Raw genomic sequence first — 24739 nt, forward strand, 5'->3', positions numbered from 1 at the left:
TGCAGGTGAAACTGATTAACCTAGGAGATATTGATGCTCCCTTCACCTATAGACCTTCAACTGCCAACGTGGGCTTCTGCTTCAAGTTTGCGCCTGAGGAAGACATCGGTGCACCAGGTGGGACCCAGACTGCTCAGATCTCCTTCAGTGCCACCATAGTGTGGAGGTTTGAGGAAGAATTCCAGTTCAGTGTGGCTGGATCTCCTATGTCTGCACTCCTGACTATCAAGTAAGGACGGTCAAAGCCAGGCACACGCCCGCACATCCTCAGCACAAGAGAAAGGGGCGCCCCATGTGAGCGGTCCCAGCCCCTCCACGGGTGCAGGATTGGTGCCAAAGCCAGACAACTCTTAGTGGTGGATCACTCGGCTCGTGCGTTAATGAAGAATGCAGCTATCTGCAAGAATTAATGTGAATTGCAGGACACATTGGTCATCCACAATTTGAACACACTTGTGGCCCCATGTTCCTCCCAGGGCTACGCCCGTCTGAGCGTTGCTTGACGATCAGTCGCCATCCAGCGGCCACCACGGTGGTGCGGCTGGGGTTGCCTCACAGGCCAGTTGACTGTGGTCAGTGGCGGTGGTGATGGCGGCTCACTGGTGCCCGGAGGGAAGGCGGTCAGGGGTTTGGCAAGGGATGCGTTTCCCTCGGCAGCCTCAATTTTTTCCCTGTGACCCAGCAGGCGTCATAATCGTCATGGCCGTCATCGTCACTGTTGCCGCGCAGGGCTTTCATCCCCCTATATGCAGACGCAGGGACTGCTCCGTAGTTCCCCACTCCTGGAGTGAGCCACTGGGGCAGAGTTTGTCCTTGCAGGGCCCGTACCGCGGTACGGTGGTGGTGGCAGCTGAGGAGAGTAAGAGACAGTGTTGAAAGCACCGCCATGGGCCGAGAGAAGGGAGAGGGCAAGAGGGAGATGAGGCGCAGGCCTCGCCCCCAGCCTCCCCCCCGCGCGGGCGGCTGTCTGCAGGTGGGTGCTGCGGGGGTACTGTGCCACTGCGCGTGCGCATGAGGCGAGAGCGCTGGGGACAGATGTTCCGACCCCCTCCTCCCTTCACCTGCCCTCCTCCTCTTCTGTTGTGGTCTCAGGGCGCAAATAGCACCATGGCTTTTCTCTCTGTCTCCACCAAGGCCATCACGTGCCGCCACTCGGCTGGTCCCCCATCAGGGCTGTCTCTGCCACACTCCCTTTTCGGTTCTCATCTCCGGGATGGGGCACTCTGTCTCCGCTTCTCTCCCTCTGGCTTTGTTTTCCCCTGGCGCGTGGGCGCCAGTGGGGGAGGAAGGTGAGGGTAGTAGGTGGGAGAAGCTGGCTGCCTGTTGGCCTGTTGGCATTCTGCTTCTTTAGGAGCTGTATGGGCCAGGAGGTGTGGCCAAGCTTTGGCCTTGCGACCTCAGATCAGACGTGGCAACCCGTTGAATTTAAGCATATTAGTCAGCCAAGGAAAAGAAACTAACGAGGATTCCCTCAGTAATGGTGAATGAAGCGGAAAAGCCCAGCGCCGAATCCCTGCCCCGCAGTGGGGTGCGGGACATGTGGCGTACAGAAGCCACAATCCCTGGCGGCGCTCTCGGGGGACCCAAGTCCTTGTGATCGAGGCCGCAGTCTGTGGATGGTGTGAGGCCAGTAGCGGCCCCCGGCACGCCAGGCCCAGGGCTTCTCGGAGTTGGGTTGCTTCGGAGTGCAGCCCAAAGCGGGTGGTAAACTCCATCTAAGGCTAAATACTGGCATGAGACCAATAGCCAACAAGTACCGTAAGGGAAAGTTGAAAAGAACTTTGAAGAGAGAGTTCAAGACGGCGTGAAACCGTTAAGAGGTAAACGGGTGGGGCCCATGCAGTCCGCCCAGAGGATTCAACCGGGCGAGTTGCGGTCGGCATGGGTTCAGCGGAACCTCACCTCTGCCTCCCTTCTGTCCCCTGGGCGAACCCTGTCTGCGGGGGCGGGCTGGGGGATGCAGGCTGGTGCGGGCACTGCTGCCTAGCCGGCAGCTGGCCCTGGCCGGGCACATTTCCTCTGCAATGGTGCGCCACGTCCGGCTCCAGGTTGGCTGGGAAGGCCTCCGACGGGCAGGTGTTCCAGTGCCGCACAAGCAGCAGCAGGTGTTACAGCCCTCGGGCATCAGGTCTCGCCAAATCCCGGGGCCGAGGGAAAGGACTGCTGCCGCGCCCTCCTCCCCCCACATCGGCGGTGCTGTGGTGGGGGGCATCGTTTCCCTGCCTCTCACAAGGGTGGAGGGGGGGCGGCATCATCACAGCGCGGCGTTTCGCGCAGGGGTGTGGGGGCTGGGCCTGCCAGTCCCTGGCACCACTGTCAACCGGGGCAGACTGTCCTCAGTGCGCCCTGACCGCGCAGCGCCGCTGGGCCAGGCTCACGGGCCGCGCTGGGGCGCCCGGAGTCCGCAGCAATGTCGGCTACCCAGCCAACCCGTCTTGAAACACGGACCAAGGAGTCTAGCACGTGCGCGAGTCAGGGGCCGTTGTCGAAAGCCCGCGGCGCAATGAAGGTGAGGGCCGGCGCACGCCGGCTGAGGTGGGATCCCGGGTGCGTGTCGCGCCTGGCAGCCCCGGGTGTACCACCGGCCCGTCTTGCCTGCCGCCCCCTCGTGGGGCCGGGGAGGTGGAGCGTGAGCGTCCGTGCTAGGACCCGAAAGATGGTGAACTATGCCTGGGCAGGGCAAAGCCAGAGGAAACTCTGGTTGAGGTCTGTAGCAGTCCTGACATGCAAATCGGTCGTCCGACCCGGGTCTAGGGGCGAAAGACTAATCAAGCCATCTAGTAGCTGGTTCCCTCCGAAGTTTCCCTCAGGATAGCTGGCACTCGGCAATGGGCAGTTTTACCCAGTAAAGTGAATGATTAGAGGTCTTGGGGCCAAAACGATCTCAACCTATTCTCAAACTTTCAATGGGTAAGGGGGCGGGCTCACTGGCGTGGAGCCACACCATGGAATGCGAGTGCTCAGTGTGCCACTTTTGGTAAGCAGAACTGGCACTGCGGGATGAACCGAACGCCGGGTTAAGGCGCCCGATGCTGACAGTCATCAGAGCCCAAAAATGGTGTTGGTTGATCTAGACAGCAGGACGGTGGCCATGGAAGTTGGAATCCGCTAAGGAGTGTGTAACAACTCACCTGCCGAATCAACTGGCCCTGAAAATGGATGGCGCTGGAGCGTCGGGCCCATACTCGGCCGTTGCCGGCAGTACGATGCCCGCGGGGGCTAGGCTGCAACGAGTAGGAGAGCCACTGCGGTGCGCCTCGAAGCCAGGGGCGTGGGCCCAGGTGGAGCTGCTGCAGGTGCAGATCTTGGTGGTAGTAGCAAATATTCAAACGAGAGCTTTGAAGGCCAAAGTGGAGCAGGGTTCCATGTGAACAGCAGTTGAACATGGGTCAGTCGGTCCTAAGCGATAGGCGAGCGTGGTTCCGAAAGGGCAGGTGATGGCCTTTGTTGCCCTCAGCCGATCGAAAGGGAGTCGGGTTCAGATCCCCGAATCCGGAGTGGCGGAGACGGGTGCCGTGAGGCACCCAGTGCGGTGATGCAACCGATCCCAGAGAAGCTGGTGGGAGCCTCAGGGAGAGTTTTCTTTTCTTTGTGAAGGGCTGGGTGCCTTGGAATGGATTCATCCCGAGCGAGGGGCCCTCACCTTGGAAAGCATTGCGGTTCCAGAAGCATCCGGTGAGCTCTCGCTGGCCCGTGAAAATCCGGGGGAGAGGGTGTAAGTCTCGCGCCGGGCCGTACCCATATCCGCAGCAGGTCTCCAAGTTGAACAGCCTCTGGCATGTTGGAACAATGTAGGTAAGGGAAGTTGGCAAGCTGGATCCGTAACTTGGGGATAAGGATTGCCTCTAAGGGCTGGGTCGGTCGGGCTGGGTCGCGAAGCGGGGCTGGGCGCGTGCCGCAGCTGGGCGAGGTGCTGCTCGTGGGTGAGTGCGCTCCGCGTGGCCTGCCCGGGCACCGGGGTGTGCACGCGCGCAGTGGCGACTCTGGACACACGCTGGGCCCTTCCTGTGGATCGCCCCGGCTGTGGCGGGCGCCGCCTGCTCCCCCCCTCCGCCCACCCTCCGCCTTGCCACAGCCGGCGCCCCAGTGGCGGCCATCATTGTTGCGCACCGCTGCCCCAGCGGTTCCCGCCGGTGGGGTTCCCGCGGTGTGCGGCCAGTGCGTGCGCAGCCGCAGCCAGCGTAGGCTGAGCGGTTCGTGCGGGGGAGGGTCCCCGGGGGAGGGTCTCCGGGCCAGCGCCCCGCCTCAGTCAGTGCCTAGCAGCCGGCTTAGAACTGGTGCGGACCAGGGGAATCCGACTACTTAATTAAAACTAAGCATTGTGAAGGCCTGAGGTGGGTGTTGACGCGATGTAATTTCTGCCCAATGCTCTGAATGTCAAAGTGAAGAAATTCAATGAAGCGTGGGTAAACGGCGGGAGTAACTATATTTACTAACTGGGCATAGTCGCGGAAGTCGCACCTCCTCGTGGTCCTGCCGGATACCCTCGTGGTAACTGAGTCGACTTCTGCCCCAGTGTGAGAGAGGGCGCATATCAGCCCTCCCTGTCGTTGGACTCACCACCCAATGATAGTTTCACGAATTGCTGAAACAAAAAGGTTGGCACAGTTAGTTCGCTGTTGCACAGAGCCTTGTCCATGGGCTGTTGTTGACACAGTTGGTAGTTTGAGAGAGGGTCAGCTACTATATGCTTCTACTCTCACTTGGACTTGTCACTTTATTGCTTACCAGACTGACAAAATGGCTTTGCGTTATATCTTGACTACCACTCAGACTGACCCATTAGATCTAAGGGTCATTGATGTCAAATTACCATCTATGCCCTGTGTGCCCAGGGAAGAGGGATTCGATCTTGTAAGTTTGGAGTTTTTTAACTCCAGGATTGTTAAAGAAGATGGTGTACATCATGTGGATGTTTGGTAGGGTTTGGGGCAACTCCCTGAGCCCTATGAGATCTCCCCTATGGGGATGGCCCAGGATGAGGCTGAGAGTGCGGTGGGAGGTACCGAAGAGCCCAAAACACCTGAGGCTGAGAGCGCGATGGGAGCTAGTGAAGAGCCCAAAACACCCGAGGCTCCTCACGGGTCTGAAGGTGGTGGTACAACGCCAAGAACACCTGTCGTGTCCATGCCTGACAAACAACCATCTTGTCCTTGTTGTGAGACCTGGTTTACTAGGATGTTGGGGCTGATTGACCATCTCAAAAGGGCGCACGGGCAGAGAAAGATCATTTTCAGGTGTTCAAAATGTGGTAAACAAAATATAAAATACCACAGTATCTCCTGTCACATCCCGCGCTGCAAGGGGGTGGTGTGTGTGGCTCCCACTGGGGAATGGGTCTGTGACGTGTGCCAACGTGGGTTCGCTACTAAGACTGGCCTGGGTCTGCACAAGAGAATAAGACATCCTCTTGTGCGAAATGTGGAGTGGATTGTTGCTTCTCATCCCAAAGAGTCATCGGCCTGAGGGGCCCACAAACGGGTATGGACTAAGGAGGAAGAGACTCTTCTGGTACAATTGGTGGACAAGTTTGCCAGTAAGCGGAATATCAACCAACTTGTAGCGGAGCATATTCCAACTAAAATGGCAGAGCAGATTAGTGATAAAAGGCGTCCCTCCGTGAAAGGTCATGAAGGACTAGTAGGTGCCACTGGAACTGAACGTCCTGCCGGATCTGGTAAGGAGGGATGCCCAAGGAGGGACAGTTAAAGCTCCAATTCCGGAAAGTCATCAAAGCGGGATTATCGTTTGGCAAATTGACCATATATCGGGAAGCCTTCAAGAAAGTTCTTGATGGGCAAGATCCAGGTCGGGTGGTGAACGATGTTTATAAGGAGTTTCTTGGTATTCTGGGTGTGCCTAGCCAAACTAAATCTATCAAGGGTCAAAAGACGCAGGCATCCCATGGCCAAAAAGCATCCAAAACTCTATCAAATTGGATGCGCAGAAGAGCTATTAAGAGGGGAAAATTCTTGAGGTTCCAACTGCTGTACGAGTTACATAGAAGGTGCCTCATACGTGATCCTGGACAGCACGGAAGCCTCTCAGTGCCAATTACCATCAAGTGTTCTCCATGATCACTTTAAAAGAAGGTGGGATACATCTGATATATTTGGTGGCCTACTTGATTTCCCTCCATTTAAGGAGGCGGATAACGCCACATTCGAGGCCTTAATTACTGGAAAAGAGATTGATAAGAACATGAGAGAGATGTGTAAAACCTCTGCTCCCGGGCCAGATGGGATCACTTTGGGTCAGATTATTGCAAAAGGCCCAAAGTTTTCCCAGTTGACTGAGATGTTCAGCCTCTGGCTTATCACTGGTACTGTTCCAGATGCGCTGCGGGACTGCAAGACAGTCTTGATACCCAAGTCTTCAAATGCCGAGAAGCTTGGTGATATCAATAACTGGAGGCCTATCACTATTGGTTCAGTGGTGATTAGGCTGTTTTCCAGGATTGCTACTGCAAGGCTGTCCAAAGCATGTCCCATCAACCCCCGGCAACGGGGTTTTATTTGCGCATCAGGTTGTGCCGAAAACCTCAAGTTGTTATGGCTTGTGGTGGAACAGCTAAGTGAGAGCATAAACATCTGGGGGTTGTGTTCGTGGACATTGCTAAGGCATTTGACACCATCTGTCATCAGCATTTGAGGGTCTGGTCCAGAGAGGGGTGGATCCACACATGATAGAGTTGGTGAGGGAAATATATCGGGATGTTAAGATGTGCATTTCCATGGGAAGAGAAAGGACAGACCCCATATACATTTGCTCAGGTGTCAAGCAAGGCGACCCCATGTCACCTTTGCTGCTCAATTTTAGTGATGGACCCCCTTCTATATAAACTCGAGAATGAAGGTGAGGTTTTCCATCATGGGGGCTGGAAATTTACAGCCATGGCATTTGCTGATGACTTGGTGCTGCTGAGTGACTCTTGGGAAGGCATGTGTCATAACATCAAAATTTTGGAGGCCTTTTGCAATCTAACTGGCCTCAGTACGCAGGGGGGAAAATGTCATGGCTTTTACATCAAGCCTACAAGGGACTCGTATACTATCAATGATTGTCCCACGTGGGTGATTAATGGATCCCCCCTTAACATGATCGACCCAGGGAGCTCAGAAAGGTACGTCAGCACATGGGTTGACCCCTGGACTGGCTTTCCAGATCCTAGACTATCAGAGAAGCTCATGGATTGGCTTCATCGGATTGGTCGTTCGCCCTTAAAACCTCTTCAGAAAGTCGATATACTCAGGACCTATACCATCCCGAGACTGATATATCTGGCTGACCATACCGAAGTTAAGGTGGGCCTGCTTGAATCCCTTGACCAATTAATTCATAACACGGTTAAGGAATGGCTTCATCTTCCCCCCAGTACATGTGATGCGATCTTGTATTCGAGTTTTAAAGATGGCGGTTTAGACCTCATCAAGTTGGCGTTGCTCATTCCAAGTATTCAGGTGCGAAGACTCCATAGATTAGCCCAGTCTTCGGATGAGACTCTTGTGAACTATCTCAAGGAAGTACATCTGGAACGGTTATTTGAAAAATTGTGGTTGAAAGCGGGGAGGACACAAGAGTCCATCCCATCGATTTGGGAGCCTTTACCATTGGTAGAGTTTGGGGGCGACGATGGAGCCTGGCTGGAATGGGAAGCACCCATCCCTAAGATTTGATACCCAAGACCTTGTAACTGGAGGAAACTAGAATTTCATAAATGGACCCATCTGGTTGCCCAGGGCCATGGGATTGAGCATTTCGAGAATGATGAGATCAGTAATGCCTGGATAGGGCAGTTTAAGGGCATACCTCACTGTAAACTAATCACGGCCCTACAACTCAGAGCGAATGTCTACCCAACAAGAGAATTCCTGGCTAGGGGTAAACAAGAGTATGTTGCTCAATCATGTGGACATTGTGGAGCTAGATTTGAGACCACAGCCCACATTGTCAGAAACTGTGCCATCACTCAAGATGCCAGGATTAAGAGACACAATGCCATCTGTGAAACCCTTAGCGAGGAGGCTAAGAGGGAGTGTTGGACAGTTTTTGAGGAGCCACACCTAAGGGATTATGAAAATTAACTATTTAAACTGGATTTAATCTTTGTCAAAGGTTCTAAGGCAGTTGTGGTCAATGTGACTGTGAGGTCTGAGCACTCTGATGTCTCATTGACTGAGGCCGCCTTGGAGAAGGCCAAAAAATATCAGCGCCTTCATACAGAAATTCAGCAACTGACCAATGCTGATGACATTGAATATGTTGGCTTCCCCATGGGAGCCCGTACCAAATGGTTTGGCAATAATAATGAGTTGCTGACCGCCCTTGGTCTCTCTAAAACAAGGCTAGAGAGAACCGCATGGGCCCTAGCATCCACCTCCGTTGACATTGTAAATATATTCATTAGCAAAGCTAGATCAATTGTATCTGTGTAAATCCTGGTAAATAAACTAGGCCTCTCCCCTCGACAGGTTCGCTGGACAGTGGAATCGGTATTTGTTTGGGAGGGGTTCATCCGTCATAACCGCGTCTAGCCCATTTTGGGCTATAAATTCCAATTTGGTCATTCAGGTGGACGGGCCACCTTACTTAACCCGGAAAAGGAACATATACAATTTGTATGTGTTTATTAAATAGCCAAATGCCTCGTAATCTAATTAGTGACGTGCATGAATGGATGAAGAAGATTCCCACTGTCCCTACCTACTATCCAGCGAAACCACAGCCAAGGGAACGGGTTTGGTGGAATCAGCAGGGAAAGAAGACCCTGTTGAGTTTGACTCTAGTCTAGCGCTGTGAAGAGACATGAGAGGTGTAGAATAAGTGGGAAGCCGGGCACGCGCTCGGTGGTGCGGGGCGACCCGCCCGCCGGCGTCCCGGCCATCAGTGAAATACCACTACTCTGATCGTTTTTTCACTTACCCGGTGAGGCGGCGGGGGGCGAACCTCGAGGGGGGCTCTCGCTTCTGGCGCCAAGAGGCCGGTGCGCGCCGGCCACGACCTGCTCCGGGGACAGCGGCAGGTGGGGAGTTTGACTGGGGCGGTACACCTGTCAAAGCGTAACACAGGTGTCCTAAGGCGAGCTCAGGGAGGACGGAAACCTCCCATGGAGCAGAAGGGCAAAAGCTCGCTTGATCTTGATTTTCAGTACGAATACAGACCATGAAAGCGGGGCCTCACGATCCTTCTGGCTTTTTTGGGTTTTAAGCAGGAGGTGTCAGAAAAGTTACCACAGGGATAACTGGCTTGTGGCGGCCAAGCGTTCATAGTGACATCGCTTTTTGATCCTTCGATGTCGGCTCTTCCTATCATTGTGAAGCAGAATTCACCAAGCGTTGGATTGTTCACCCACTAATAGGGAATCTGAGCTTGGTTTAGACTGTCATGAGACAGGTTAGTTTTACCCTACTGATGATGTACTGTTGCAATAATAATCCTGGGAACCCTTGGGATGGGATGGGATGTGTTATCCCTTAGAGAAGTGAGGCCAATGGAGATCTCTCCCCTGAAAACATTGCCTGCAGAACCCCTTCCAGAGTCCAGCTGAAGGCCTAGCCTTTGGGCTGGGATCAGTTTGGTCAGAGGGGTGACCTCCTTTGACCAGGGACACATCCTACTCTAGCGGGGGATGTTGCTGAGCAGGGCTTTGAGGGTCAGGCTGAAATGAATGTGCCAAGGGACAGTGAAGGGGCCTGGGAGGTTCCTCTCCACTCCTGGTGTGTGGCAGAAGGGTCTCACCCTCTCGTGGGTGGCTGTGCTCTGGTGGGACTGAGGCACCTGTGTGGTGCCCGAGTGCTGTGGCAGCTGAGGCAGCTCCCTGGCCCAGGAGAGCCTCAGTGGGCCCGAGGGTCAGGAACTCCCCAGCACTGCATGGGGCTCCTGGGCCATCTGTGGGATGTGTTCTGCCCCAGAACCTGCTCAGTGCAGTCCTGGATTTCCTTGGGGAAAGGTCCTTGTTAAATGTCCTGGTTTTCTTTTTTATTTTATTTTCATATCTACTTCATGTTCAGGATATGTGGTTCATGACTGCTGGTTGGGAAAGTCCTAAACCTGATATTCGACACAGTCGTTAAGTGTGCTGGATCCCATTCCTCATGTCTGTGGCCATCCTGGGAACCCTTGGGATGGGATGGGATGGGATGGGATGTGTTATCCCTGAGAGAAGTGAGGGCAGTGGAGGTCTCTCCCCTGAGCACATTGCCTGCAGAACCCCTTCCGGAGCCCAGCAGAAGGCCTGGCCTTTGGGCTGGGATCAGTTTGGTCAGAGGGGTGACCTTCTTTGATCAGGGACACGTCCTACTTTAGCAGGGGTCTTCCTCACAATTGGTAATGATTTCAAAGACAGAGCACATCCCTTCTGGGATTTCCTTTCCTTTCTTTGAGCACTAAAGGAGGAATCTCACCCTGGGTTTAGCTACAGGGACAAAAGGCAGAAGCCTTTCTGTGCAGGTGAGTGCCAGTCCTTGCCCACACTCCCTGGAAACGGAACCCTGCCAAGCAGGAAAGAGATCTAGAGGTGAGGGCCTGGTGCAGTCAGATTGAGCAGTCCCACCTGTCCATAAATTCCCATTTCCAAAGGCCTCCAGACAGTCCTTTGTTATGTTGCCCATCCCCATGCAGATGCCCAGGACCCTGGGATCCCAGGGTGCACAGATGTCCCTGCAGTGGGCTTTTCCCAGCACAGGCCAGGACAGCCTGGAGGAGAGGAAACAAAAAACCAACCTGTAGAAGACCCAAGAAGAGACCCTCAAAAAGAGACTTTAAAACAGAGGAGTTCATCATTCTCAGGCAGGATGGGTGGGCTCCCCTTCAAACAAGCAATGTCAGTTTCCCACTGACACCAATCCTTTTCTACAGGATGGACAAATAAGGAGTAAATAAAAACCCACAGAATGTGACATAGATGAAGACTTCCAGGAGCCCAGTTGCGAGGTGCGGATGTTCAGGGACATCACACCATGACCAATATGATCAAGTGAAGCCAAATTTATTATCCCTAAAAAGACCAGATTTATAATAAGTTTCTACTGCCCACGCTTCTCTAGCTAATACATGATTGGTTAATCCTAGCTGTTAACACATCTAAATTAAAATGCTTATTGGATCATCTAATTTTTCGTGCATCTTGCTGTGGATGTCTGGCCCACCCATTGCTTTCTCTTTTTTCTCACTCTCCCAAGCTTGCTGACAAACTTGCTGAGTCCTGATGACTCTTCTTCTTGTATCTTTCTCAAGGATATACTGACCCCATTTCTGAATATGTCCATTATCCATTTTTTGTGAATGTGTTCATTGTCCATTAGTACAAGCAGGCTGGATTGTGCATCGGCCGAATATGGCCATTGTCTAGCAAGAACTCCTCAACCTACAAAAAATCCTCAACACCCCAGAGCCTGACCACGCCCCACAGCCCACCTCAGAAATGAACCACCCAGATTGGGTGGGGGGTCTGATGAAGGAGATGTGTGAGATGGGCCAGATGCTGAAGGAATACACTTCCCCAGCTGGTGAGGAAACCTCCCCCTGCCTCAAAGAGGGAGAGTCTGATGGTGCAGCAGCGGAACCCACAGATGTTACAACTGTCCAAGTTCCAGCTGAACTGCAGAGGCAGGCACAGCCAGCAGCAGTTGCTCTGTGGAAACGAGGAGGTCTAAGATGAAATCAGAGCACCCAGACAAGGATAAGAATGGAGGGCCCTCACAACTCACAGGGGAGCCAATGGTTGAGATCATCACTGAGTCCCTGATGTACAACAGTCTCTGTAATCTGCACACAGACATTGTACGGACAGGGACGTGAGGCTTATACAACCTGGTTACTCTGGGTCTGGGATCTTATGGGTACAGGTGTCCAGCTGGATGGTGGTGAGGCAAGGATTTGGGACGCTTGACCCAGGACTCAGGTATCAATCAGATTTTTGTAAGGGAGCCAGGGCTTTTAATAAGTGTCAGAGAGAGGTTTGTTCACAGGGAGAGAATGCAGGAGCAGCACCATAGAATGTGCTGGAAGACTAGAGGATGGGATCCAACAGCTGAGAGAAGTAACAGTATTGGAGGTACTCTTTGGGAGGGATGGACAGCATGATAATGACCCCAACAAGGTCGGGTGCACAGGGCAAATGTTGTGGAGCCTGGCAAATCTGGGGCCATCTCAATACGCCACCTTTATTGCAACAATTAATGCCGATACCGGCTGGGAGACAGTGGGTCATGGGGAGATGTTCAAAGGGGAGACAGTGACAAGTCAGGGCAGACTTTGCTGAACTCTGTGCAAGCCCTTTCTCCCAGCCCTGCCCCTGTTGCTCTGTGCCCCCCAGTTTTCCTTTTCTCAGAGCTCTTCCTTCAGCCCCGTGCCTGGAATTTTGCTGGGATCTGGCCCCATTGCTGTGATGAGCAGGGGCTCTGCCCATGGACACCAAGGGGTCAGCTCTGCTCTGAAGCAGTGGGGTCATGGAATGGGGACAGGGGCAAGTCCTGGGGTTAGATTCCATCAGCTCAAACAGCTCCTGAGGCTGAGGAGCTCAGCAGCATCTCCTGTCCCAGGACTAAGGGAGGGTGATGGCCAAAGGCAGTTTGAGAGGGTTTCCTGCTTCACCCAGGGAGAGCAGAGACAGCTGTGCAAGGCAAGAGCAGTGGCTGGAACTCAGCGAAGGGCTAGGGGAGCTGCTCTGTCACTCCGTCGGTCCCCAGCTGCCCTTTTCTGCAATCCAGGGCAGTCCCTGTGTTCCCCTGGAAATCAGCCTGACACAACTGAGAGCAGAGGGACCCACAGCAAAGCAAACTGGTTTAGCCTTTCTCAGAGTCCCAGCCCCACTCTGGCCAAGGACACTCCTGTCCCCCAGTGTACCCTGGAGGCAGCTGACAGCTTGGATGGCATCCTGAGGACACACCAAGGGTCCTGTCCATGGCAGTGCTTGAGGAGAGTGGGCTCATTGCCAGGGTCCCAGGCTGCCCTGCCCAGAGCTCCCCGGGCACAGGGAGCTGGGACACCCCATTGCTGTGCTCAGCCTGCACAGGAGGAGCCCAAGGGCTGGGCCTGGCCCTGCAGCTGGAACTGCCATTGCAGAGAGCCCCTCAGCAATGCCAGCAGCACCTGGGCAAGGCAAGGAGAGAGAGAGAGCTGGGCCTGAGGAAAAGCCTTTCCCTGGCCAGCCCTGCCCAGCCCCTGCCAGGCAGCAGCAGGGCAGGACAGTGGCCCTCAGGCCCTGGTCAGCAGGGAATGGGCACATGGCCGCAGAGATGCCCTTCATCTCTGGGGCTGCTCTGCTGGCCCAGGAGGGACTGAGGGCCCTGAGCCCCCGGGCTGAGGGCTGTGCTGGCTGCGAGGGGACACAAGAGCTGTGCTGCTCAGGGTAGTGTCTGCCCTGCAGGGCAGGCCCAGCAGGTGCCACATCTGCCCTGCAGCAGGGCTGCCCTCAGCACTGCCTCCCTCCCTCCCTCCCTGCCCATGGCTCTGCTGCTGGAGCTGCCCCAGCCCCAGCTGCTCCTGTGGCCCCGGGCTCCTTCCCTGCCAGAGCTGCCAAAGCCCAGCTCAGCCCTTGGGCCAGCCCTGCCCTGCAGCTGCTCGGCCCTGCAGGGATTAAAGAACAGCTCCCCCAGCCTGGGCACCAGGGAAAGGTGATGCTGCATGGATCTGGAGGCTGGGCAGGTGTAGGCTCTTGCTGAGGTTCCCAGGAAAACTCAGTGTGATGGCTGAACCGCCTCAGCTCCTGCTCTGGCCTGCACAGCTGAGTTTCCATTGCCACCAAGCTGAGCAGGGAAAAGTGGGAGCACAGATTCAGGAAAGCAGAGACCCAAGCAGGAAACCCCTGCCCTGAATGACCCCATGAAGAGTCCCCTCAGGAATGAGCTGGGCATGAGCTGGAGCTCTGAGCAGCCCTGGCCCACACAGCACCCTCTTTGCAGCAGCAGGTCCTGCCCTGGCAGGAGTCACTCCATGCACCCACAGCTCACCTGCAGCGTCCATGGGGAGCTGCCAGGCAGGCTGAGAGCTGCCCCTGGCAGGTGGCACATGCCCTGGGCTGGCCAAGAGTCCTGAGGGCTGCAGGAGCTGCTCTGCAGGACAGCCCTGGGCAGCCCTGACTGCAGCCCCAGCTTCACCCCATGCAGCCGTCCCTGGCAGCAGGAGCTGTCCTGCCCTGTCCCTCTGACGGTGCCCAGGGCAACCCCACTCTGCAGCACATCCTCCCCCAAAGCAGAAAGGGCAGCAGAGCCATCCTTACAGTCACATCAGTCCTGCCATCTCCAGCTTTAGGAGATCCCTGCAGCCAGAAACTGACTGTGTCAAAAACTGGGAAGATTTCTCCATGAATGAGCTTAAAATTGTCCTTCCAGTTCCTTTAAGTCTCTCTCTGCTTCACTGCTCTCAGGTACCTGCAAGCAGTGCCCTCAGCCCTGCTGGACTGAGAGAAAAGCTGCTCATCAGGAGAAATGACTTTTTGTGTTCTTCTTGGTTTCCAAGAGCTCCTGTGGCAGAAGCCCAGCCCAGCTCAGCAGCACAGACACAGCACAAGGACTTTAATGACCCTCTCAGGGCTTTGCTGCTGTTTACATAAGACTCGGTCCCAGAGAGTGTTCAAAGAACTTCTCAGGAACTAAAAATTAAATTTAAACTCCAAAGTTTCTACAAGTTTTAATGGGTCCCACTGAGGGACGCAACTGAGGAAGTTCTCCAGGCAGAGCAGAACATTGGAGGCAGTGATGACACGTGGGGACAAGCAAGGGAAAGGTGTCTCTGGTGCTGAGCAAAGCTGGATGTGTTTGAGGAATGCAAAGGGCCAAGGCCTGAGCCCCAGCCCCTGGCCAGGCAGATCCTGTCCCTCCCTCCTTGCTCAGGGCTCTTCCCGGGATGGGCACTGGCATGCGGGGATGTGCAATGCCAGGGGCAGGGGCATGGGGCGGCATCTGCCAGGCTGCTGAGCAGGGACAAGGAGACAATGAGGCCCCAGGCCTGCAAGGGTCACTTGTCCCCTCCTGGCCCCAGGGCCAGCAGCCATGGCCAAAGTGCTGCCCAAGTTGGCTCTGGCAGGGCTGTCTTGCAGCTGCTGCCCATCCCTGTGCCCTGTGCAGCCCAAGCTGTCCCACGGAGTCCCTGCCCTGTGCCTCTGTCCCTGCAGGCTGTCAGCATCCCCCGGCTGCCCCACCTGGCTGGGCCCTTCCTTTGCTGACAGCTCTGCCTCCTGCCTCCCTCTGCCTGCCCACACAAAGCCTTTGGCTCATTATCAAAAGGGTTAATTCATTTTTACTGTGCCTGTGAGCTTTTAGCACAGGAACAAGGCATGCAGGGGCTGCCTTCCCAGCAGGAATGGTTGGAAGACAAGAAGACATCTGGCTCAAGAATGCAGTGATAGAAAAAAGGACTAAATCTGGGAACTTGGGGTGGGTTTTACGGTAATGGATAAATTCTAATACACATTTAGTGACATTGGTAGAATTACATGTTCACATAATGTGAGGAGTTATCCCTTGCTAGACCTCAGGCCTGAATAAATGATGCCCTCTTAAACTGCAAATGTGGGAGATTAGGGACCGATCAGAAGATCTCGCGATGTTATGGGTAGACAGAACCCCTCCCCTTTACTGTTAAAGTTACTTAGCCCCCCATTTTTTTGGCCGTTAACCCCCGTTATATATAACCCTGTGTAACTGTTAATAAATGCCATTTGCTGTCCACCACATTGGTGTCTGCGAGTACATGGCCTGAGTGGCAGGGGCATTGTCACTGTGCCATTCCCGAATCAGGTCGTCACGCCTCAAGCGGAGGCAACAAAGTGGTGCCAAAACCTGGGACTTTGCCCGGGGGACGGGGATCGCCTGGTCGGGTGAACGACGGCCGCAGCAGCTGGCCCAGCTCGGCGGGGAGGATACTCCCGGACCAGTGAGAGGAATGGAGGCCCTTGCGAAGGTCATTTTTTATGTTCACAGGCAGTGGGGTATTGACTGCAAGCCAGGGGATTTTGCCCTCGTAGTATCAAGGCTATTGCGGATTGGGGTTATTGGGCAGCCGGTGGATATTCTCCACACAGAAATGTGGTATAGGTGTACCAAGGCCCTAGCCGAGGAGGCCATATCCTCAGGCTCGGGGCGGAATCTCAAATTATGGGGGAGAGTCGTGCGGGCTCTACAGAAAACACGGCAGGAGCAAGAAACGTGGAAAGCCGCGCAGGACTGTTTGCCTGTGGTGCCCTGGCTGGGTGCTGGGGTGGCTACGCAGACTGTGGGTGATTGTGATTTTGCTGAGTGCAGGGATTCACAGCCGCAGGGACGCTCTTTGCGGCTCCCAAGCCCAGGCGCGCCGGCTGACGGAAAAGACCAGGCGCAGTCATTTTGGGACGGGCTGTTGGAGAAAGCGCGAGGCACCACCGTTTAATTTGGAGGCGCAAGGCACCGTCATTAACTCAGAGTCTGAGAGCCTGGGCGGAGCCTCTGCCTTCCGCGCCGCAGGGTGGCGAACCCCGGGGTGGGGGGACGTGGAAGTGGTCGGCGGGAACAGAGAGGGTTTGCAGGACACCGCACACGCAGGCAGGAAAGAGGGGAGGGTTTTTCCCCAGTTCTCAGACGCGGCACGGACACCGCCAAGCGGGAACGGAGCCAGATCGGGATTGGGACAGCGCAGGTGTTGGTTACAGGCAGAGAGGATGTTCCCAAGACCGCGCCTGCGCTGAGACGAGCACAGGAGAAGTGTGGTCAGAGTGGGAACGCCTGCACTCCCGTGATGGCACAGGCAGAGACGGGGCATGGTCAAGGTGCAGAGGGTGCCCGAGGTACCAGCCCTGCTCCGGTCCCGCAGCAGTGGGCACGCAGCCAACCCCGACAGCCAGCTTTCATGTGTTTCACTATCTCTTTGTGTGATCATCTACAAGACATGTGTCTCTTCAGAATCTTGTCTTTTTGTTTCTTAACTACTCATGTTTTTTAGGTTTCTTTTAAATCCAGATTGCCAGTTTCGTGTTTTTCTTCATTTATTATTTCTTCAGTTATTATACAGTACCTCAGCTGAGAATTCAAGAGGTTTGCTGTGTTTGAAGAATTTCTCTCCTGACAGAAGTTTCGGAGGGATTCAATTCTTTAATAGTTTGATTGATCTTTACTTGTAAGGTTTCCTATTCATAATTGCTGTTTTTAAGAGTCTTGTTTTAAAATATATTAAGTAATGTCCATCAATTAGAGTTTGAACTCTTGCCAAGTTCTAGCTCTACTTGAATGGAATGATTGAGAATCAGCCCAGATGTTTTCTGCAAGAAAATGTATTCAAGTCGTTTTGGCTTGGCAATTTGACCATGTATGATAGCTGAGCCTGATTTCAAAGGGAGTTTTGAGAAACATGAATCTGGACATGAGTTCTCCAGTTCTCTGTTGTTTCAAGGTTCATCAGCTGTCGCAGACTCTGGGATGACAGTTCAGTGTTGTAGTGACTGATAATGGTATGATTTCAGATGTGTTATTGGTTATGTGTATTATCTGATTGATTGCTAATTGTTGTTATCTTACATTTCCCTATGCAATATTGCATAGAGACTGAAACGGAACAGATCAATGTTTTATTTTCACATCAGGACCCATTCTTCACCTCCAAGATTTTGAGATAATCCTCCAGTCCCTGTGGGGACATGGATTTGTTTGTGTTTTAGCAGGTGTAAAATTCCAGGTAGACCTCAGTAAATAATGTGAAACTTGATCAAGTGCATGAGAATGCTGACAAGAAGCACGGGCAAGAAAATGCAGACCATTCCACAAGCAAAAAAAAAAAAAAAAAGAAGAAGCACAGATGCTGACTGCACAGAGATTCCAACCCTTGTGCTTCACCCACAGAAGATTGTAGACTTTACGTTTCTTCATAGATGAGAGCCACGCAGTGATACCTACTAGTGTCACTAGAACTTTGCCCAAAAGACAAGACTTTTTAATAATTAGTAAAGACAGAAGCAGCATCCTTAGACTTGTCATTTATCCTTCGATTGTTTCAGCAAATCAGAATGAAGAGCTGACAGACTTAGCCAAAGCTCTTCAACCACTACTGACTGTTCCAGAGAACACCCCAGTAGCCAAAGCTACCGCTTTGCCACCACATGCAGCAGAACAAGTCATGCTAGTGTTTGATCAGCAAGACTTTCCCTCTAGAGACCACGTCCATAGAATTCTCCAGTGTTCGGCATTCAGAAGAAAACTTCAGGCTCATAGAGACTGCTGCACAACCTCAAGAAGATCAATGAAGTCATTGAGGACATAGAACTGCTTCAGCAAAGACTTCCTTCACTCTCAATGATTAGCCACTTGTGATCATTGATCTCAAAAACTGTTTCTTCAGCTTCCTCCTCCATCCAGATGATGCTCCTCCAGTTGCATTCTACATCCCAAACATCAACAAAGAAAAGCCTCTACAAAAGTACCAACACAACAAGAGCTGCAAAAAGCTTGTGACCATCCTGCAGAACAGACAAGAACTGAACCTCCTGTTCATGCAACAAAGAAGCCTGTGTGCTGCCTTGAAAGAACAATGTTGTTTTTACGCAGACCATACCAAAGTCGTAAGAGACTCCATAGGCAAACTGAAAGAAAGGCTAGCACAGAGAAAGACTGAGAGAAAAGCCCAGCAAAGATAGTTTGAGTCATAGTTTGACTAGTCCCCATAGCTGACCACCCTTGTTTCCTCCTTATTAGGCCCAGTTGCTATGATACTCCTCACATTGATTTTTAGACCTTGCATTTTAAACAAGTTAGTACTGTTTGTTAAAAACCAGTTAGAAAAAGTTAACATTTTATTTGTTGATCACCAACAGTTGCTTTGAAGCGTGTTAATTGCAGACATGTTGTATTGTTTTTTACCAGTTTGTATTGTTTTTTACCAGTTGTCAGTTTTGCCATGTATCAGTTTGATAGCCTTTGTATTTTTATAACCTTTACACTTTCTGTGGTTTTAATTAATCATAAAGGGGGGGGGGGGCAAATCTGGGAGATTAGGGACCGATCAGAAGATCTCGCGATGTTATGGGTAGACAGAACCCCTCCCCTTTACTGTTAAAGTTCCTTAGCCCCCCGTTTTGTTGACCGTTAACCGCCATTATATAACCCTGTGTACCCATTAATAACCACCATTTGCCATCTATCACATTGGTGTCTGTGTGGCCCAAGCAGCAGGGGGATTGTCGCCGTGCTGTTCCTGAATCAGGTCATCACACCTCAAGCGGAGGCAACATGCAAATTAGTGTTAATGAGTCTTATTCTGATATTTTTGAGATTTGGTGTTGGCGAGGCCTCACAGAACCAAGGACTCAGCTGTGACACAGTGCAAACTCATGGAACAAAGGGTCCATGGTGACACAGCAGAACAGAACTCCATGGAACCAAAATCCATTCTGGCACATTGGAGCCACATTGAACCAATGTGATACTGCAGCTCCAAGGAGACCATTGTGACTCTGAGAAACCTCTTGGAAAAAAGGGTCCATTCTGACACAGCAAGGCCTGGTGGAACCATGCGTCCATTGTGACATTTCAGAACCTCACGGAACCAAGGTGACCGTATTCTACTATGGAACCTCATGGAACAAATGGGCCATGCTGACACTGCAGAACCAAGGAGAATGCTGCTGGCAGTGTGAGAGCTCATGGAACTAGAAGTCCATTGTGACACAGCAAGGCCTTGTGGAACTAAGGGTCTGTTGTTAAACAGTGTGGCCTCATGGAACCATGAGCCATGGTGACACAGCGTGGCCACACAGAGCCAAGGGGCCACTGTGACACTGCGGATCCAAGGAGACCATTATGACTCAGGAGCCTCATGGAACCAAGAGTCCATTGTTCCACTGTGGGGCCCTGTGGAATCAAGGGGATGACAGTGACATTGTGGGGCCTCATGGAACAATGGAGACTGTGCTGACACTTTGGGACCCACTGGAACCAAGGGGCCATTATAGCATGGCAGGGCCTCATGGAATCAAGGGGACTCCAGTGAACACCATGGGTCTCCATGGGATGAAGGGTCCAACAGAACCAAGGAGGCCGTTGTGACACACTGGGGCATCATGGAACCAAAGGTCCATTGTGACACAGCAAGGCCTCATGAAATCATGGAGGCCATTTTTACACTTTGAGGCCTTGTGAAACCAAAGGGCCATTGTGACACTCCAGAGCCTTGTGGAGCCAAGGGGACCACAGTGACACTGTGGGGCTCAGTGAAACCAATGGCCTGTTGTGACACTGCAAGGCCTTAGGAAATCATGGAGACCATTGTGACACTGAAGGCATCATTGAACCAAGGGGCCATTGTGACACTACAAGACCTCATGGAAGCAAGGAACCATTGTGATACTATGGAGTGTTGGCAGGCCAAGGGGCAGTTGTCACACTGTGTGGCATCATGGAACCAAGGAGTCCATTGTGACACTAGAGGGCCCATGGAACTAAGGATTCATGGAACAGTGTGGGACCCCATGGGACCAAAGGTCCATTGTGACATTGTGGGGCCTCATGGAATCCTGGAGGCTATGATGACACTTGGAGGCCTTGCTGAATCAAGGGGCTCTGCAGGGCCTCATGGAACCAAGGACACCCTTCTGACACTGTGAGTCCGCATGGAACCAAGGGTCCATTGTGACACCATGGAACCAAGGAGACCCCAGTGACACTGCAAGGCCTCATGGAAGCAAGGGACCATTGTGACACTGCAGGGCCCCATGGATCCAAGGGAACGGGTAACAGCTCTGGTTGGCTTGGCCTGACTGGTCCAACTGCCCTTGGTATGTTGAGCGTCTCTTCTTCTGGACCCCTGAGACACTGGGGTTCTGGACTTTCCTTCAGATAGAAAAGAACTATCCATCTCATTCAAACATCCATGGCCAAAATGGGATTTCCCCTTCAAAATTCTCAACATCCAGGGATTGCTCCCAGATAAAGCTGCCATTACCAAAAAGTATGCCTGACCTTTACTTCCTGAGAGCTGTCTCTCACCTGCCTTCAAACACTGTAAGGCTCAGTGCTTTCCTTCCTATGGAAAAGAGCCCTCCCTCCTGCACAGGCACCCCTGGCCAAAATGAGTACTTTTCCTCCAAAATTCCCTATATGCAAGGGTTTCACTCAGACAAAAGCTGCCAGGACAGACTGCTCTAGCTGGCCTTGGCCTCTGGTGGTCACCTCTGTTCTGCCCTGAAACACTGGCCCTTTCCTTCCCATGGAAAAGAACCATCCTTCTTCTCCAGGTGCCCATGGCCAAAATTGGGATTCCACCTCCAAAAGTCCTATATCCAAAGATTGCTCCTACACAAAAGCTGCCATTACAGACCGGTCTGTCTGGCCTTGGCCTCCTTAGGGCCAGCTCTCATCTGCCTTCGAAACACAGGGGCTCCATGCTTTCCTTCCTATGGAAAAGAACTGCCCTTCTCCTCCAGGCAAAAAGGGCTGAAATTGGGATTCAACATTCAAAGCTTCAAATATCCAAGGATTGCTCCAGGAAAAACTTGCCAGGACAGACAGACAGGCCTGGCTTTGGCCTCTGGTGACTGCAGTTCATCAGCCCCTCAAACACAGGGGCTCTGTGCTTTCCTTTCTGTGGAGACATTGGTGACACCGTGGGGCCTCATGGAACCAACAACATCTTTGTGGCTCTGTTGGACTGTATGGTCCCACGGGGCCAGTGTGAAGCAGCAGGGCTTTGTGGAACCAAGAGGCCATTGCTGCATTTCAGGGCCTCATGGAATCAAAGGGCCACTGTGATCCTGAGAGGCACTGTGGATCCATGGAGATCATTGTGGCATTGCAAGGTCCCATGGAAGCACGGGGCCATTGTGACACTTCAGAAGCAAGGAGAACATTGGGACACTGCAGATCACTGTGAAACCAAGAGAACATGGAACAGATCTTGCTGGCTTGGCCAGACAGGTGACAGGTCCAGCTGATCTTGGAATGTTGAGGGCTGCCTCTTATCAGCCCCTGGAGAACTGGGGCTCCATGCTTTCCTTCCTATGAAAAAGAATCCTCCGTCTTTCCAGGTGCCCACGGCTAAAATTGAGACTCCCTCTGAAAAATTCCCTATATGCAAGGGTTCTCCCAGACAAAACCTGCCAGGACAGAGAGCTCTGGCTGGCCTTGGCCTCTGGTGGTCACCTCTCATCTCGTGGAAGCCCTGAGGAAAGTATTTGAACAGGTTTGACTGTTGGAACATCAATGAGTCTCTGGTCCTCTGAAAAACTCAGATGCTCTTCTAATCATATGTGGGGTTTTTTTCTCATTGTGTATTATACATGAAATATTATTTTCAGCTAAAAAAATATTATTCTTACCACTCTACCAATGTTATCTGGCACAAAACTCCTCCTCTGTTAATGGATCCAGGTCACCTGTATAAGCAAACACAATAAAAAATCCAGCAGGAATTATTTGTGTCTGCTCCCATCTGTCCCATCTCCTCTAAAGCTGGAGGTGCAGCCCCAGCACTTGGGAAGGCTCAAGGGCTCACAAGCTCAGCTCCCACACAGAGAATGTGCAGACCCTGGCTGCTCTTCTTGGCCCCTGCACGCTCAGCCAGGCTGAGATGGACACTGATGGTTTCTGGGCCGGGCTCTCGGAGCCCAGCCCAGCTCCCTTCAAGCTCCACCAGCTGCCCTGAGCTCTGAGCAGCACCAAGGGCCTCTCCCCAGCCCAGCCCAGCTGGCTCTGGCCCCACAGCTCTGCTGAGGCCAGGCTGCTCTGGGCACTGCCCCACGGCCTCAGCCCCTGGCAAGGGCACAGCAGCAGCTGCAGCTGCCACAGGACGCAGCCCCACCATGGGGGAAGGTGCTTGGCCAAGGCCAAAGGAGGCTCCCTGGCTGCCCTGCTCCCCTTGGGCTGAGGTGCTGAGAGCTCTGCAGCCCCTGCTGCCATCCCATCTGCCCAGGGCAGCACAAAAGCCCTGGCCTTGGGGCCCTCAAGAGCTGCTCCTGCTCTAGGCCCAGGGCCCATGCCAAAGCTGGGGCAGCCACAAAGCTGTGCCCATTTGTGTTCATTGCTGCTGTCATGGGGATGGATCGTCAGCCTCTTGGATGTTGCTGATGAATTTTATTACTCCAGAGGCCTCTTCTTTCTTGAGCTCTACAGTTCAGGAATTCACTGAAAAAGGCTCATAAGCATTTGTTCAAAAGGCCCTGGAAATATCTTAAATTTTCAATTCTTCTGTGGTTAATTAGGAATATTTCAGAAATGTATTCAAAGTGAATATACTATTTTGAAAACAATGCAGACATTCCACTATCATATTTTCTGAAAAATCCCTTTGTTAGAATTTCTTCCCCTGGGAAGCTGAGAAGCATCAGAAAAGAATGAAAAGACATAATTATCTGATTGCTTCTCCTGCGTTTGCTGCTTTGGAATGTGGTCTGGAGATTATTTAACAACATGTGCATATTTGATTGGTTTCCTGTGAATTGTTTTTACTTAATGACCAATCACCATCAGCTCTGTCGGACTCTGAGGATTCAGTCACGAATTTTCATTATCATTCTTGTTAAGCCTTCTGTCTGTATCCTTTCTTATTCTTTAGTATACTTTTAGTACAGCATAATGTAATGTAATGTAATATAATATAATATAATATAATATAATATAATATAATATAATATAATATAATATAATATAATATAATATAATATAATATAATATAATATAATATAATATAATATAATATAATATAATATAATATAATATAATATAATATAATATAATATAATATAATATAATATAATATAATGTAATGTAATATAATGTAATGTAATATAATGTAATATAATATAATATAATATAATATAATATAATATAATATAATATAATATAATATAATATAATATAATATAATATAATATAATATAATATAATATAATATAATATAATATAATATAATATAATATAATATAATATAATATAATATAATATAATATAATATAATATAATATAATATAATATAATATAATGTATCAGCCTTCTGAGAACATGGAGTCAGATTCTCATCTCTCACCTCATCCTGGGAACCCTCAAAAAAGACAGAATTGTTTTACCTGCTTTCGTTTCCTGTTTATAGATTGATATCAGCAATGTCTAATTGATACTGACCGCCAGCACCTTCAAATTCAGTCTGAACAGATATGAAAATCAAGGCTGACAAACAATATCACTTTGTCCCCATCCCCAGCATTTCTCTCATCCAACCCTTGGCACCCCTATGGATCAGGAATGGTGTGGCCAGCAGGAGCAGGGCAGGGATTCTTCCCCTGTGCTCGGCACTGCTTGGGCAGCACCTCGAGTGCTGTTTGTAGTTCTGGGTCCTCCAATTCAGGAAGCACATGGAAGGGCTGGAGCATGTCCAGAGAAGGGTAACAAGACTGGGGAGGGGTCTGGAACACAAGTCCTGTGAAGAGTGGCTGAGAGAGCTGGGGCTGTTTATCCTGGAGATGAGGAGGCTCAGGGGAGACAAGGCAGTGTCAGGGCACAGGTTGGACTTGATGATCTCCAAGGTCTTTTCCAACCTTGCTGATTCTGTGATTCTCTGAAGCCACCCTTGGAGCAGTTGAAGGATGATCCCTGGTTCTCCTCTTCAGAAGCTCCAGCAGCCCAGGTGCCTCAGCTTCTCCTGCCAGCCCCAGAGCCCATCCTGTGAGTCCTGCAGAGCCTCTGCAGCTCCTCCTCACTGCCCAGCACAGGGAGCCCCAGAGCCAGACACAGCAGCCCAGATGTGCCCCCCTGGCCTGGGGTGCCTCTGGCAAGGGAGCAGCACC

The 24739-nt window shown here is 51.9% G+C and overlaps 1 non-coding gene and 1 pseudogene across 1 annotated transcript; both read left to right on the forward strand.

The window, feature by feature from the left end:
* The first annotated feature begins 345 nt into the window (after window positions 1-345).
* Window positions 346-498, forward strand: LOC134426232 (5.8S ribosomal RNA). Its single transcript, XR_010029937.1, has one exon. It is a non-coding gene; the product is annotated as a 5.8S ribosomal RNA (ribosomal RNA).
* An 894-nt stretch (window positions 499-1392) lies between these two features.
* Window positions 1393-9423, forward strand: LOC134426207 (28S ribosomal RNA; annotated as a pseudogene).
* Window positions 9424-24739: the final 15316 nt, after the last annotated feature.

This window comes from Melospiza melodia, chromosome 17 (assembly GCF_035770615.1).
Source record: "Melospiza melodia melodia isolate bMelMel2 chromosome 17, bMelMel2.pri, whole genome shotgun sequence".
NCBI lineage: Eukaryota > Metazoa > Chordata > Aves > Passeriformes > Passerellidae > Melospiza > Melospiza melodia.